Source organism: Podarcis raffonei, chromosome 7 (assembly GCF_027172205.1).
Source record: "Podarcis raffonei isolate rPodRaf1 chromosome 7, rPodRaf1.pri, whole genome shotgun sequence".
NCBI classification, from domain to species: Eukaryota; Metazoa; Chordata; class Lepidosauria; order Squamata; family Lacertidae; genus Podarcis; species Podarcis raffonei.
The window spans coordinates 46,195,590-46,210,792 of record NC_070608.1 but is presented as its reverse complement, the minus strand read 5'-3'; the positions used below and the strand labels follow the sequence as shown (position 1 = coordinate 46,210,792).

Genomic DNA, 15,203 nt, shown 5'->3' with positions numbered 1-15,203 from the left:
CACTAAGTTCCCTAGTTAATGTTTTTAGGACTGTGCCCTTGACTGTCTGTTTACAGCTTTACGAGATACTTGTACCAACTGCTGGGGCTGCATGAGAAATATGGCATGTAACTTTTCCCCACTGGAGACGATGTACTAGCTAGATTGCAAAATGATGCTATCAATCAGTCCCTCGAGTGTTGACTGCTGATGGAAGTGGAGCCAAAACAGGAAAACTAGGAAATAAGAAGGGTGATATCAGTATGTCCAGGGGAACTACGGGGTTTGCAGAAGCACAAAGATGGTTTTAGGAACCCCCAAAACCTAAGAGGAGAACTGCAACTAAAAGGGAAAAGCCCACTGAGTACTGAGCAGACTTAATGGCCACAGGTGGTTCAGTGTTGTAACAGTGGAAAAGAAAGAATAAAAATATAAAATGAAGGGAGAGGGCATGGAATGGTCTCCTGGGGGTGGCCATGGCCAGCTGGAACCCCAATAAGGACTACTCCTGCTAGGGGACAAGTAGACATTGCAACATTTGGTTGCAGATCTCACATAGGTATAATTTTAAAGCACAGTAGCGAAAGAAGGCATCTTTCCAACTCTGGAATGGGTTTGCTTCAATGCAATGAAGATTGCATGCTACTCCAGTTGTGGAGCGAACTGTGTACTTACCTGGTGATAATTCGTTGAGTCTTTCTTTGATATGCATTGTACATCCATTTGATCTTTTTTAAAAAAAAAATCACCCCAAATTCTTTCACATTAAGTGATCAGTCCACTGCTGTGAAATAATTCCCTCCCACCACCCCCGCCTGAGACTGATAGTGGAGAAAGCTGTTACAAAAGTCATTTTGATGGCTGGTTATTCTAGCAGCATACACTTTGAATAGAACGTTTTGTGTCTTGGAACAGAATCCAGCTGTCTGTCTACTTGGCACAGCTTGTGACCAGGAACACATTCTACCAGTTCTTTGAAAACCAGAACATTGGTTTCTGAGTGCAATTCAGGAATTTTGTTTCAGTTTCCCCTCCCCACCCTACCCGAAAGTTCTCTGTGATTGATCGTGACTCTTTAACAATTCCCCACCCCCCACCCCCAATGTTAAGGACAACCGAGAGAGCTGATTGAAATAGCATTATCTGGCTTGGGCTTTGTTTTGCATTTGAGTCTGGAATCTGTTTAATCTATGCGACACAGCAACAAAAGGCAGGCTTTGCTGAAATTTAGTGCAATACCTTGCATTTAATACATAATCTACATAGAGCAATTGGGATCTAAGAAATTTTAAATAAAGGTTATCACTAGGGTGTCTTCCCTTCTGGAGGTGGAATCACCTGGAAAAAACACCTCTAATACAGACCTTAATGTATTCTTACCCACTCTTATTCTTCTTCCTGGTGAACCTTTGCAAGCTAAAAGACAAGGGCAGCCTGCCTGTAAATGTTTCCTTGTTTATTTAATTTGTCACCTCACCCCATCCTGAAGAGATCCAAATTCACAGATGGCTCCTGTCTCCCTTACAAACACTGTCTTGCACACTAGCTGATAAGTCTGTGTTCATAACCTCAGTGTGATTCGCAACTAGCTGTAGTGTTGCTACTGCCACTGATGCCAAATGGGGATAAGGGGAGGGGGCCGACTCTGGGAATAAAGGTAAGGGGTGAAAGGATAAAGCAACTTGCGAGCCAGCTGTTCTCCTGGAATGTCTAGCGAATGCTATTTACAACTTGCCTCAGGGTGATGATGGGCTACACAAAGAACTTAATTTCTGAGTTTGGAATAAATATTTCATTCACGTAAAAGGATAGGCACTCAATCTTCACAGAGGGTTAAGGAGACCCTTGAGGATGTGGAAGAGTTACTGGGGAGGAGGTCATGCATTGCTGGGATTCTGGTACCTCTGGTGGTTTGGGGTTTGGAGGGGTCAAAGACCTGCTATTATTTATGTAGCAGAGTCCTGTCTCCAGCATTCTAGAGCTGCCTAATTAGCAGGGGAGCTTTTTAGCCACAGTATGCTCCAAAGATTGTAAGAAAAATGAAAACACAAGGCACTTGAGTTTCAAGAGAATAGCATGAAGGCAGCAGTGTACCTAGGGGTTGGCTAGGTTGGCCCCTGCCAAGGGTGCAAGCCCAAGGGGGTGCAAAAATCTCACCTCTCCACTCTGGCTCAGAGTTGCTTTGAGCCTGCCCACTCACCCAGGCAGAAGGATCAATGGAGGAGGAGGAGGAGGACAAGGGGAAGGAGAGACGGAGCAGAGCAGACGTGACCCTGATGGCTGCAGAGGAAAGGTGCCATAGCACAAACTTTTGGAATTTCTGGTCCATGGTCTCTCCAAGCTTTGGAGGAGCCAATGCAGCTCCTTGCCAAGGGTGTGGGTTCTATTATGTACAATGGAACTTCATGGAAAACACAACTTAAGTCACTCTGAAATATGTTATTGGAGCACTCCAAGGAAATTGCCCTTGTATGTGCACAGAAAATAGTAGATATTGCTGAAAGGCAACATTGATCACAGTGATGCATCCCTAATTGTTATTGTATAATTATCAGATGATTGTATAATCTTAGAATGGGTGTGACAGTCATGAAGGGACCCTGAACTTTGCATTTGCCTCTACACTACTGTCTGCAACACTCCTGTTGGGATGGAAACTCCCACCCACAGCTCCACTTTATCAGAAGATGGTAAGAAGCAGCTGTCCTCCTGATTCATGTGTAGTGAAGTGGTCCTGTTACCCAGTCTTCTGCTCAGGGAGTAGCATATAACAAATACAATCTATATGCAAACTTAAAACCATGCAATCTAAAAGCAGCATTGTAGATAAAAATAGCAGCAGAAATTTTTATTTTATTTATTATGTGCACCTTCACCTGATGGTCCCAGGGCAGAGAATACATACATGTACTAAACCCAAAAATTCACAATATAAAACTAAACAGAATGCATGCACATCATTAGTCAGTATTAGCCACACCTGCCAAACACCTTTTGGTACTAATAGCCCCTTGTGATGAGGAACAAATGTGGCTTTAATGCTGTCGACCTAGGAGCTGTTTTGTGACGCTATTGTGTAAGTTTGGTCACTGAAACTCCCCTTTCTGTCTTTCTTTCTGTTGGTACCTGCTGGCAGGGAGCTAGTAGAAAACAAGATTCCTACCACTACCTATACAGTGGTACCTCGGGTTACATACGCTTCAGGTTACAGACTCCGCTAACCCAGAAATAGTACCTCGGGTTAAGAACTTTGCTTCAGGATGAGAACAGAAATTGTGCTCCGGCGGCGTGGCAGCAGCAGGAGGCCCCATTAGCTAAAGTGGTGCTTCAGGTTAAGAACAGTTTCAGGTTAAGAACGGACTTCCGGAACGAATTAAGTACTTAACCCGAGGTACCACTGTATATGAAGGCCCCCACTGCATATATCGTCAGTAGCCATGCATGAAAGGATTGGAAAGGAAAAGAAGAAGAATTATTTTAAGGGATCTCATACCCCCCCCATTTGCCGTATTTGCCCGAATATAAGCTGCACCTTTAAAATTCGGGGGGGGGGAGGGGAGAAAAAAAGGCAATACCTGAATATAAACCATTCGCTTAAAATTCCGCAGGCACTCACACCCGTTCCGTTTTACCATGTGTCTGTTTCATAAAAGCCAGTTTTTGTTAAGGTTGCGAATTTAAGCCACACTTTAAATTTTCACAGTTGGAATTTGGAAAAAAAAGTGAGGCTTATATTTGGGCAAATATGGTAAGTTTCACCCTCATTTCCTGGTTCTGAGACTAGCAGCTGCTTTGGCACTCAGCTTTTTATTGTTGGACACAGTCACAACAACCTTTTGATGGGTTCAGGATTGGGCATAGCTGTGATGTTGCCCTTTTGTGCTCTGTATTCTGCCATCAGACTGAGATCTGGTATCCATTATATTCCTTGCAAAGAGAAAGGTGCACGTTGTACTCCTCACACAAAGAAAAGGTGCAATTTCTAAAATATAGAAGGCCTTGATAAAGAGGATGGTCCCTCCACCACAACCAGTCACCACCAAGATCATCCAGCAGTTTCATGGAGATTTTCTTGATTATTGGTGTTAATCTAAGTGCTTGCTTAGATTACACCCATGAGAGGCAATGCCTGGGACCAATTTAAAGTGTTCTCTCTCTTTTTCCAATAGAGACGCTTTTTAAACAACAGCTGTGTGATTAAAAAAAAAATTGACGGACATAGGTACCGTAATTTTGTATTTATCTTTTTGTAAATTGCTTTGAGGTTTTGGTTTTGTTTTGTTTTGTTACAATCAAGCGGTATATAAATATATGTCAGTAAAGGGCTTAATAACTTGAACTAGGCATTTGTGAGAAGCATAGCCCAAAGTTAGGAAATAACTTTGACTCACTTTTATGGATAAATCCGCACCTATTGAATATCTGCCTGTTCCACGTGTGTTAAAATCACAGTGGCTCCACCAGGGAAGAAGCAGCAACCCCAGGGTGCATAGTAAGTAATAGCTGTTGCAACAGCTAGGACCTGTGTTTAGTGCCAGGTTGAGCTCTGCCTTATATAAGGTGAGTTACTGTTATTTGCACCAGTATTATGCTTGCTAAAGAAAAAGAATATCTAGTCTCATCTTAATTCATGCAAAAAACCCCAAAACCATAGATAACCATATTGAGTGACAGAAGTAACCCACAATACGGCAATATATTGGGACCGACCGAAATGTTACAAAAACCTGAAAGCTATTTTGTTATGCTTTGGTTAGTCCCAGTGATGATGTTTCCCTGTTTTGCATTTATTCAGACTGGGCTACCCCTAAATTTTGTGCAGCAGTACTGTACGTTCTGTATATTCTAGAGATCTAGGGTTTGCCAACTTTGTTGCTGGGCCTCTTCCTTTAACAGAAGCTAGGGTTGGGGGAGAAATCGAATACAATTCACATTTAAAGGTGAACCTACCTAATCTGCACTTTCTGAAACAAATACGCAGTCTGGAACACAGGCATCCTTCTAAATTTGCACTTCTCTGAATTTTGCAATGCAGCCAAGTAAAGAGTACAAAAATCCATATCCCTCAACATGGTGTCCTTCATGTGTTTTGTACTCCCATCAGCTCCAGCCAGCTTGGAAAACTGGGAGTTGAAGTCCATAACTTGAGCACACCATATTGGGGGGAGGTGACCTAGAGGACCTGGGTGATAATTCCAGGTATGGGTTACAATGGAGAGAAAAAATGCAATACAGTATGCACGTTTCATCAGCACTCATCTATTTTATGTTTTCCCTATTCTCATACTGAATTCCCTATTCTCTAGTACAGTGGTACATCGGGTTACATACGCTTCAGGTTACAGACTCTGCTAACCCAGAAATAGTACCTCGGGTTAAGAACTTTGCTTCAGGATGAGAACAGAAATCGTGCAGTGACAGTGGGAGGCCCCATTAGCTAAAGTGGTACCTCAGGTTAAGAACAGTTTCAGGTTAAGAACGGACCTCCGGAACGAATTAAGTGCCTAACCAGAGGTACCACTGTACTAAAAATATTCTAGTGTTTGACAATAGTAGTGACCTCTTTTTATTAATGAAACAAAGCCTCTTTTTATTATCTGCATATGTTTCTTGAGAAGGAGGAGTCTGCTGCATAGTTGGGGCATGTTCTGTTCCAAGCATGTTTCCTGCTTGGCAGGGGGTTGGACTCGATGGCCCTTGTGGTCTCTTCCAACTCTATGATTCTGCTTACCGCAGTCTCCACACAGATCTGCAGTTGTCTTTAAACCAGGATAGTTGCCAAATTGCTACGGCAGTGAAGGGATTTCCAGATGCTCCATACTCTCTCCTTCCACGGTTCTTGGTTCTGTGCGTGGTTAATTCTTATCTGCTTACTGTGAACTGCATCCAAAACATGAATATATGTTCAGTTTTACAAGCTGATTCTGAAGGTTCTTGTGTGGAGGCCAGCCCTTTTGATGTCAGCCGCACTTATCTCCAAGTAAGCATCCTTAAGACTGCAGCCTTAGCTGACTGCCTTGCTCCCTATCCTCAGTTCTGAGACTGACCTTCACCATTTCCGAGCGCAAATTGTGAGTTCTGAGTAACTCTGTATAATGTCAGGAAAGAGAACAGCTGCTTATCAGGAGAATTGGATTACATGTGCGACATTGAAATAGGTGAGTGGGAGGTTGCCTTCAGCCATTAATGACATAAAAAAGAGCATATGGAGGGAAAATTAGTGTAGTTTGCTGATGAGATTTGGGGAAATATATATAAAAGACTTCTAATTCCCCATCCAGGTTGTAACTGTTACAATACAAATGGTAATGGTGAGTAAATTACTGCTGTGGCAATTAAATGACGACATCTAAGGACACATTGGATGGGATCCAAAGAGTCTTTATAACTGCAAGAATGCTTATTTTGTTTATTTAGCATTTCTGTACCATTTATCTGCAGTTTTCAAAGGAAAATCCAAGTGCTGCTCAAAATATGAAAGCTGCAACAATAATTGGAAAAAAACCCCCACTTTCAACAAGCAATAAAACTTCACAAGTAAACTGAAAAACATTGTTTTTTAAGAGCAGGTGTTGATATTGAAAAGCACAGGAGATAAGGTCAAACCCTTGCTGTGCCACACAAGACAAAGACCAGTGGGGTGGAGCTGCCATCCTAAAGTGCTCTCTTTTGGTAGCAGTCCAGCAATTGGGAACCGATGGACTGCCAGACAGTGCCATATACTCCTGAAGAATCTGATGATCAATTTCATCAAAAGCCACTGAAAGGTCCAGAAGAGTGAACAGTTTATTTCCCTCTGCTTCTGTCTCTTCTCTTCTCTTCTCTTCTCTTCTCTTCTCTTCTGTTCTCTTCTCTCCCTCTCTCTCTCTCCCCCCCCCTCTCTCACACACACACCAGTTTGTGCATAGGGACAAAACAATGTGGCTTCTCACTTTAGCTCAGTTCTAAACCCTGACTGGACTGAGTGTAGAAAATCCATCCAATACGAGGATTACTTGTACTGTCTGCTTCATCATTTTCTTCAAGAGAGAGGCAAACTTGACCCTAGTTTATAGTTTTCAGCAGCAGGCAGATTGCTGCAGACAAACCTGTCTCAACAGGTTACATTCTGTTGTTGAAACCAGTGGTTTTCAACCCTTTTTCGTTGAGGGAACCCATTTAGCAGGAAAAGTAACTTGGTGAAAGAAATTGGAGGTGGCATGACTTCTCAAGACACAGAGACAAAAAAGAATACGTAATGATACATTTAATGAGAACAGCAGAACATTTTCTTTCTGTGGTTTAGGAGCAAAGTAGAAGAAACGTATAGAGTAAGTTTTGCATCATGAAGCTGTTAGGCACCAGCTCTTTTCCAAATGAAATAAGAAGATACACTGGTGATTTGGGTCATTAACTTGGAAATCCATGTAGGATGCCATATTTTGGATTTCCCAAAGACTGGCTACATGGTACATAGGAAACCTTGAGTTGGCGAGGTTCATCTGACTGCAGCAGGAAACCAAGCCTTTAATGTTGTCGGCCTGGTCCTGGGGAATGTTGTGCCAGTAGAGATTCAGCAGTCACTTCCTGTTTTGGCCTTTAAATGTCTGCAGAAAACATTTGTATGCCACCTAGCTTCTGCACTCAATTAAGGAATTACTGTAATGCCAGCTGATCTCAGATTTTAAATTTTACATGCTTTCTATTGTATATGTGTATGGTTGTTGCAAACTGTTTATATATTTTTTAATTAAAAGCAGCATGCAAATATTTTAAATGAATGAATGAATGAATAGACAGTTCCCTCCCTCATAGGCCAGAACATGGGTTAGACAAGCTTGAATAATGAGATTTTTGTGCCTTTTAGGAAAAAGAAAGGAGGAAGGGAGTTGTACCAAAAAAAATATTCCTTGTGAGTGAGTGTTTTAAGAAAATAATATTTCTTAGGTTCAGAAGTCTGTATCAGTTTGAGTGCAGTTTCTTTCCTTAATATGTATGCAATCAGGGCCATATCACAATACACATTTATAATTGTGGTTTGTGCTCATGGTTTTAACTCTTATTTGGGATCAGTTCAAAGTGCTGGAGAACCTGTGTTGAGAAAGCATGTGGTTCAGGGAAACCATTACACAATTAAAAAGGAAGTAAGTCAGGTGGGTCTATAAATTAAATGCAGTAGTTCTAGATGGATTTAATGAAAAAATTAGAATGGATGATTGTTATGTAGGAAACTGAAGATGTATGCTTATTAAGAATAATCTTAGTAAATGTCTTGCCATTGTTGGTTTTATGCTGTATTAATACATATGTTCACAGAATACAAGTTAATGTAAGTTTTTTCAGAAGCCATGGAATGGCTAAGCAATGCAATTGTACACCTGATTACAATTGTGAAATCAGGTATGCATGTTGTGTTAGGTATAATAACCTCAGTAGAACCTTTGCACAATCTTACAGGACCTATCAAATTCCATGTTTCTACATTGCTGAGTGTGTTGTGAATATGTGTGTATACAAAAAATGATTCTTTTAAATATGATTTTAATATACTTTTCTTAACTGGTGATTCTGTAAATTATTGCAAGCTGAAGACACTGGCTATCTTGAGATAAATGGTGAGCACATTATTATTTTAAGTTTTAAGTATTGTGAAGATAAATGGTCAATTTGTTCATTATATTTTTTAATACAACTGTTTATTTATTTTTGTATATAGAACTTATGCATAAGGAACTGCTGTACAGGAATACATGCCACTGAGAGAAACAGACCAAGCTGAAACACATCTGACATTCCAGGTATTCAACAAACATCATTGAAGAATATTGAGAAAATTAACAAGCTATGCTGAGTTTTTCCGTCTTAGTCCTGTCATTATATGTTTTTTGCACATGCTGTGATTACATTATTATTATATTTTTACAGTTCATCTTTTTAGCAATCTGAAATTTGTTTCCTATAGATTTTGTTTAAAAGTTGTACATCCTTAGTTGTTTTTTAATTGTATCTTTTTAATTTTTTTATCATACGGTTCAACTTTTTTGAATTGTTTGTATTCCATAAACACTCGTAGGCCTTATAGCCACCAGGTTTAGTCTATAAATTGGTTGACACAATAGCATATATACAGTTCATGGTTTGTTTGCTTTGCCTTTTGTTTCTGTTTCTCACCTTAAAAAGGGGGGGCTGGCCACATGACCCGGAAAAACTGTCTGCGGACAAACATTGGCTCCCTCGGCCAGTAAAGCGAGATGAGTGCCGCAACCCCAGAGTTGTTCGTGACTGGACTTAACTGTCAGGAGTCCTTTACCTTTAAGAAGCCCTAAATGAGTTGAGACCAGGCAGTTTAAAACACTGTCTCTTGTTATATGAACTCGCCCAAATGCTTCAATTGGCAGCAAAGACCTTCCCATCCCCAGCTGGGGCACAGTGAGTGGGCATGCAAGAGGGCCTTTTCAGTGCTGATACCATGGCTTTGGAAATCCCTGGAGAGGCAACTAATCTCCTTTTTGCCTTTCAATGGGAAGTGAAGATGCTGCTGTCCATGTGGGTATTGGTTCATTGTTTGTTTCTAAATGTAGAGCCTTCTTAGGAATTAGTTTAAATTTAATGACTTCTATGCTCTCTTTGTTGATTGGAGTGATAATTGCTCCTGCTTTGTTTTTAGCTGTGTTTTATTTATTTTTTTATATTGCTTTGTTGGGTGTCTTTTATGATTGCCCGGTGCTTTGAAGGTCCCTTTTTTGAGATGTGAAAGAAGTTGCATTATATGATGATATAAAAGCCTTGTCAAACTGATTTTTTCATAATGACTTTCTTATATAGTGGTTTTGAATGTGTGACAGCTTCTCCCTGCCCCCTTCCCCCCTCCAGCTGTATCTGGTGCTGCTGCAATGTGTGGGAGGCAATGTGAACCAGTGGTTAGATTACATATTCCCTATAATATTTCTGTGGAGTCAAGATTATAGCTCGTTTTAAACGTAATTCTTCACTGAAATTTCCTCTGCCACTTGCTGAATTGCAATTTGCACAGCTGCTGCAGATCAAAGTTGGCAGAGGAGTATGTGCTTGGAGTTGTTTTGGGAAATCACCCGTTTAAGTTGACATGAGGCTTGGAAACTATTCAAATGTGGCGAGAAGGCATCTCATGCTGCTCGCAGCATCATCAAACACAGGAAGTCAGGAAGTGGGCTGGAGTAACATATAGAAAGAAAAGGAAAATAGTCTTATTGTGAAAGTTCCCTTCTGTACAGTTACTGGGAGAGCCAACAGGAAAGAGCCTGTTTCTACTACAGTGGTACCTTAGTTTAAGAACAGCTTAGTTTATGAACAACTTGGATTAAGAACGCTGCAAACCCGGAAGTAGGTGTTTTGGTTTGTGAACTTTGCCTTGGAAGCAGAACATGTTTCGCTTCCTGTTGAGTCTGTTCCATTTGTAAATTGAGTCCCCCGCTGCTATGGGAAAGCATGCCTTGGTTTAAGAACGCTTTGGTTTAAGAACGGACTTCCAGAACGGATTAAGTTCGTAAACCAAGGTACCACTGTACTACTCAGAACACAGAATGAAACAACCTCTCTTTTAGTGCAGAATTACCTCCCACTCTCGGACATAGTTGTAGCTGGTTAACTAAGGAAGGGGACCAACCCCTCCCAAATGAACAACAGTTTGGATCAAAACAGATAAAATATGAATACGGGAATCCACAAGTTTACTGTGGCTAGCCCATGCTTAGTGGGGTACTGTGATTATGCCTCTTACACATCACAAAGAAACACATGGATACTCCTGTGTGGGTCTACAGCAGCCTCCCCCAACCTGGTGCCCTCCTGATGTTTTGGACTACAGTGCTGGCTGTGACTGATGGGAGATGTACTCCAAAACACCAGAGGGCACCAGACTCGGGGAGGCTGATCTGCAAGTTGCCTTACCAACTGCATAAGACAGTCAATGCTTGTGAAGCAAAGCTCACTTATTACTTTTATGCAGCCTGAACCTAGGCGTATGCAGCAGCATAGCTAGCTGTCTGGTTGCCTGGGGCGATGCGTGCACCCTGTGCCCGGTGGCAGAGCAAGCTGCCCATGGGGTGGGGTGACCTGGGCAGGGTGCAATCCAGAGACTCCCCCTCAGCTGTAGGGCGGCTGAGGGGGAGGCAATGGGCAGACGCAAGCCCCACGCTACCGTTTCGGGCAGAGCATTCAGTCACCCGAGCCACCATGCCAGTCCCAGAAGAGATGTGTGGCTCGGGCAAGCTGCAGGCCCTGTGGTAAGTGCTGCCCCCTGCAATGTGGCACCCAGTGCGCCCCGTCCCCCCTCCCCAAACTATGCCTTTGGTCATGTGTACTCAGGAGCAAGCCTCACTGGGCTTGGAGGAATTTAGTTCCAAATATGGAATGTATAGGAACCCAGTCATAGTGTTTGAACACATTGTTACTTAGGCTATGTTGTCATATTTGAGGCTTTTTCTGCATGCTGTTCTTATCTGGGATTTGGCTGTTTAGAAATAACCATGGGTTTATTTAGATAGTTTATTTAAGAAGTAGAGTGGTTTGCTTTGCATAAAATGCTTTATTATTTGACAATAAACTGTTAGGAGTTGCTTGCTTAGCGTCTTCATTTCACTGGCACTTGCCAAAGTACGTTGCTGCAGCTGCTGTGTGCAAAAGTGGGTGTGTAACGATGTGGAAAAATCAGATTGCAAAGCAGTGCTCATTGACTGCAGACAACTGATGAGAAGAGTGGTCTCTCTTAATAGTTATCTAATACCCTCAGTGAGAACTTTATTGTTTGATCAGACCAAGGTCTATCTAGTTCTGTATTGTGTGTTTCTACCATGGGCCAGTCAGACCTGCAGGAAACTCACAGCCGGGACAGGAGGATGATAGCTATGCTCTGTTGTTTCTCCCCAGGAGCTGGCATGCAGAGTTATGCTACTCTATACCTGGAGGTTTCATTTAGCTTTCATGGTGGGGGATGAACCTTGGGTAGAGTACAGTAGTGAACAATGTGTACATGTAGTATTTGCCACTTCATCTCTGTGAGTCTACATGTATGTGTGCGTGCATGCGCGCACCCACACAATGAGAGACGGAGGGTTTGACCCATTTCTGGAACCCTAGAATATATGCACCAGAAACAGTGACTTGTTGCCACATCCAGTACAGCGAAAGTACCCTTACCACCTGTGCATGACTTGTCCTGCCCTTTGTCTGCTTGGAACTATACAAACTTCAATTAGTAAAGGCACAGAAAGGCTCGATGGTCAAGCTGTGGATTTCTTCCATCATTTATTAGAAGAAGAGTTTGGATTTGATATCCCGCTTTATCACTACCCAAAGGAGTCTCAAAGCGGCTAACATTCTCCTTTCCCTTCCTCCCCCACAACAAGCACTCTGTGAGGTGAGTGGGGCTGAGAGACTTCAAAGAAGTGTGACTAGCCCAAGGTCACCCAGCAGCTGCATGTGGAGGAGCAGGGAATCGAACCCGGTTCACCAGATTACGAGTCCACCACTCTTAACCACTACACTTGTTTTGTTGCATTTTATAGTAGATATCTTTGACATTGAAAGGCAGGATATAAATATCAAAAATACATTTCTGGGCTAAAATAAGACTGATTATAGAATCCTAGAGTCGGGGGCGGCCTTTCTAGTCCAGCCCTATGGTTGAGGACTGAGATCTAGTGCTAGAGAGTCCCTAAAAGATGGGTGTTCAACATATGCTTAAAGACCTCTAGTGAGGGTTGGCCCACTACCCCTCTAGGTAAATACAGTGGTATCTCGGGTTAAGAACTTAATTTGTTCTGGAGATCTGTTCTTAACCTGAAACTGTTCTTAACCTGAGGTGCAACTTTAGCTCATGGGGCCTCCTGCTGCTGCCGCACTGCTGCCGCGTAATTTCTGTTCTCATCCTGAAACAAAGTTCTTTACCTGAGGCACTGTTTCTGGGTTAGCGGAGTCTGTAACCTGAAGCGTATGTAACCTGAAGTGTCTGTAACCCGAGGTACCACTGTAGTTCAATTATTGAACTGCCCTAACATCAAGGCATTTCTCCTAGTAGTCAGTCAACATCTTCATTCCTGTAACTTTCTTCCTAGTTGTAGTCCTTCCCTTTGGGGCAGCAGAAAATACATGGCCTGTCAAATGTTTTGAAGTAGAGTGCTCTAAAGACCTCTCACAAATTCTGTTTTCTAGCTGAAACATACCCAATATACTTCAACCTTTCCTTGTTTGCCATACCTTTGACCATCGTCCTTGCCCTTCCCGGAACCCTTTCCAATTTGTCATCCTCTGGGGTAGAGAGCTCCTTTGAGCCAGAGGGCTGCAATCCCTTGTGGTTGGATTCCAATGGAGAGTGGTAGCCAGAGGCAAAAGGTGGACAGAGCAAAGGATGCAACTCTTACCTTTGCAAGACTACATTCCAGGCATGTGAAACCCAGAGGCTTATACACCCCCACACCCTGTATATCATCCACCCAGGCAAGCAAGAGGCATAATCACAGTTCAAGAACACATTCCAACTAGGAAAAAGCACTCAAGGTGGGAGCAGATCAGGGGCAGTGAAGGGGGGGGCTGAGGAAGGGGGGGCTTGGCCTAGAGACAGTCCTGAGGGCTATAGATAGTCATGAGGCTTCATTTTGCTCCTGGGCCTGAGGTTCTCCTCCCACCCCAAATATACTTTCTCCTCAAAGCACTGTATGTAGTCCAGATGAGGTCTGACTATTGTTCTGAATCTCTCTCTCCCCCCCTCTCTCTCTCTGTGTGTGTGACATCAACACCATACATTTAAAACACATTTTAAGTGCATGGCTCCCCTCAAAGAAGCCTGAGAACTTTTGTTTATTATTTGTGCTGGGAATACTAGCTCTGTGAGGGGTAAACTATAGTTCCCTGCATTCTTCTTGGGAGGCCATGTGCTTTAAATGTATGGTGTAGTTGTGACCCAGGTCTTAAGGCAATTTACAGACATACCTTAAAAATAGATAAAAGATATATTTTGTTGTTGTTTAGTCGTTTAGTCATGAGATATATTTAAAACAATGCAAAATTGTTTGGCAGAGGTGTTTTCATCCAGAGGGGAAAGCTTGTTGAAACAAAAATGTCTTCCATTTTTTTTGGAAGAATACTTGGTTAGAGTGTGGTGCTGGCAACAGCAAGGTCGTAGGTTCGATCCCCATATGGGACAGCTGCATATTCCTGCATTGCAGGCAGTTGGACTAGATGATCCTCAGGGTCCCTTCCAAATCTACAATTCTATGAATTTCAGTACTGGCTAGTCAAGAATAAAGTGAGACTAAACCTTGTTGTCTGACTACACCCATTCTGGCCTCTGATACGGCTTTATATTTTGGTTAGCATCACAGGGAGAAATGAGACAAGCATGGTCTATGCACAGTTGGTTCTACTGGTACCCACTGCCGGTGCTTTTTTCAAAAAACAAAACAAAACTTTAGGGGTACTCTCATTTTCCTACTCATATTGAAATACTGCCCCTCAATGAGGCCAAACTTAGATTCACAAAATGTTTAAGGGCATGCGCACCCCTGCACCCCCCCCCAGAAAAAAGCACTGCCTGCTGCCATTTTGCTCCTCCTTTTCCTCAGTTATTGCCCATTGTAGTGCCTGTATTTATTTGTTTTCCTGTGCTATCCCCCTATCCAATTTGCTTCTTGCATCATGCCTATTTGATTATAAGCACAGGGGACAAATGTAGCAATGCTTTAAGTGACAACATCATTGTGGAATAAGAAGACCAGGACCTGGCTGCTTTCCCAATTGGTACTGGTTTTCTTTGGAGGTGAGGATTGGTGGAAATGGACTCTTTAGTCAAGGTTGTTAGCTGAGTTTGGCATATGAGAGAGTCTATGGGCTGTGTCCCCCAAAGCTTAGGAGTCAAACAGATGAGTCCTTCTTGGGAAAGGCACAGCGCAGTCAGTGATGGACACACAAGCTAAAGCATTTGTAGACCACATGCTGTGGACAGCTTTCCCCCTCTTCCTTTTTTTATTTGACCATATGTTTTGTAGTCTACAGGGTTTTTTTTCCACCTAGTACTGCTGACGCCTTTTCGTCTGGAATGTGTAAATGTTGTTAATGTGAGTTAGAAGGCAGAAGGTGGCCTCTTCTTCTTTACTTTTTTGTTTTGTTTTTAAGTGTATGTACACTGTGCGGACTGAATTCAAGCACACACTGTAGGTACTGCATTGAGTTGGCGAAACAGGAAGTGCAAAACCTATTTGGCATCCCTT

General features: G+C 42.4%; 1 protein-coding gene across 1 annotated transcript in view; it reads left to right on the top strand.

The window, feature by feature from the left end:
- GREB1L (GREB1 like retinoic acid receptor coactivator) overlaps window positions 1-15,203 on the top strand; it is a 158,256-nt gene that overhangs the window by 9,373 nt on the left and 133,680 nt on the right. Inside the window, exon 2 of the mRNA XM_053396415.1 lies at window positions 8,675-8,756. The gene's annotated coding sequence lies outside the window, so the exon portion shown is untranslated. The remainder of the gene's footprint in view (window positions 1-8,674; window positions 8,757-15,203) is intronic.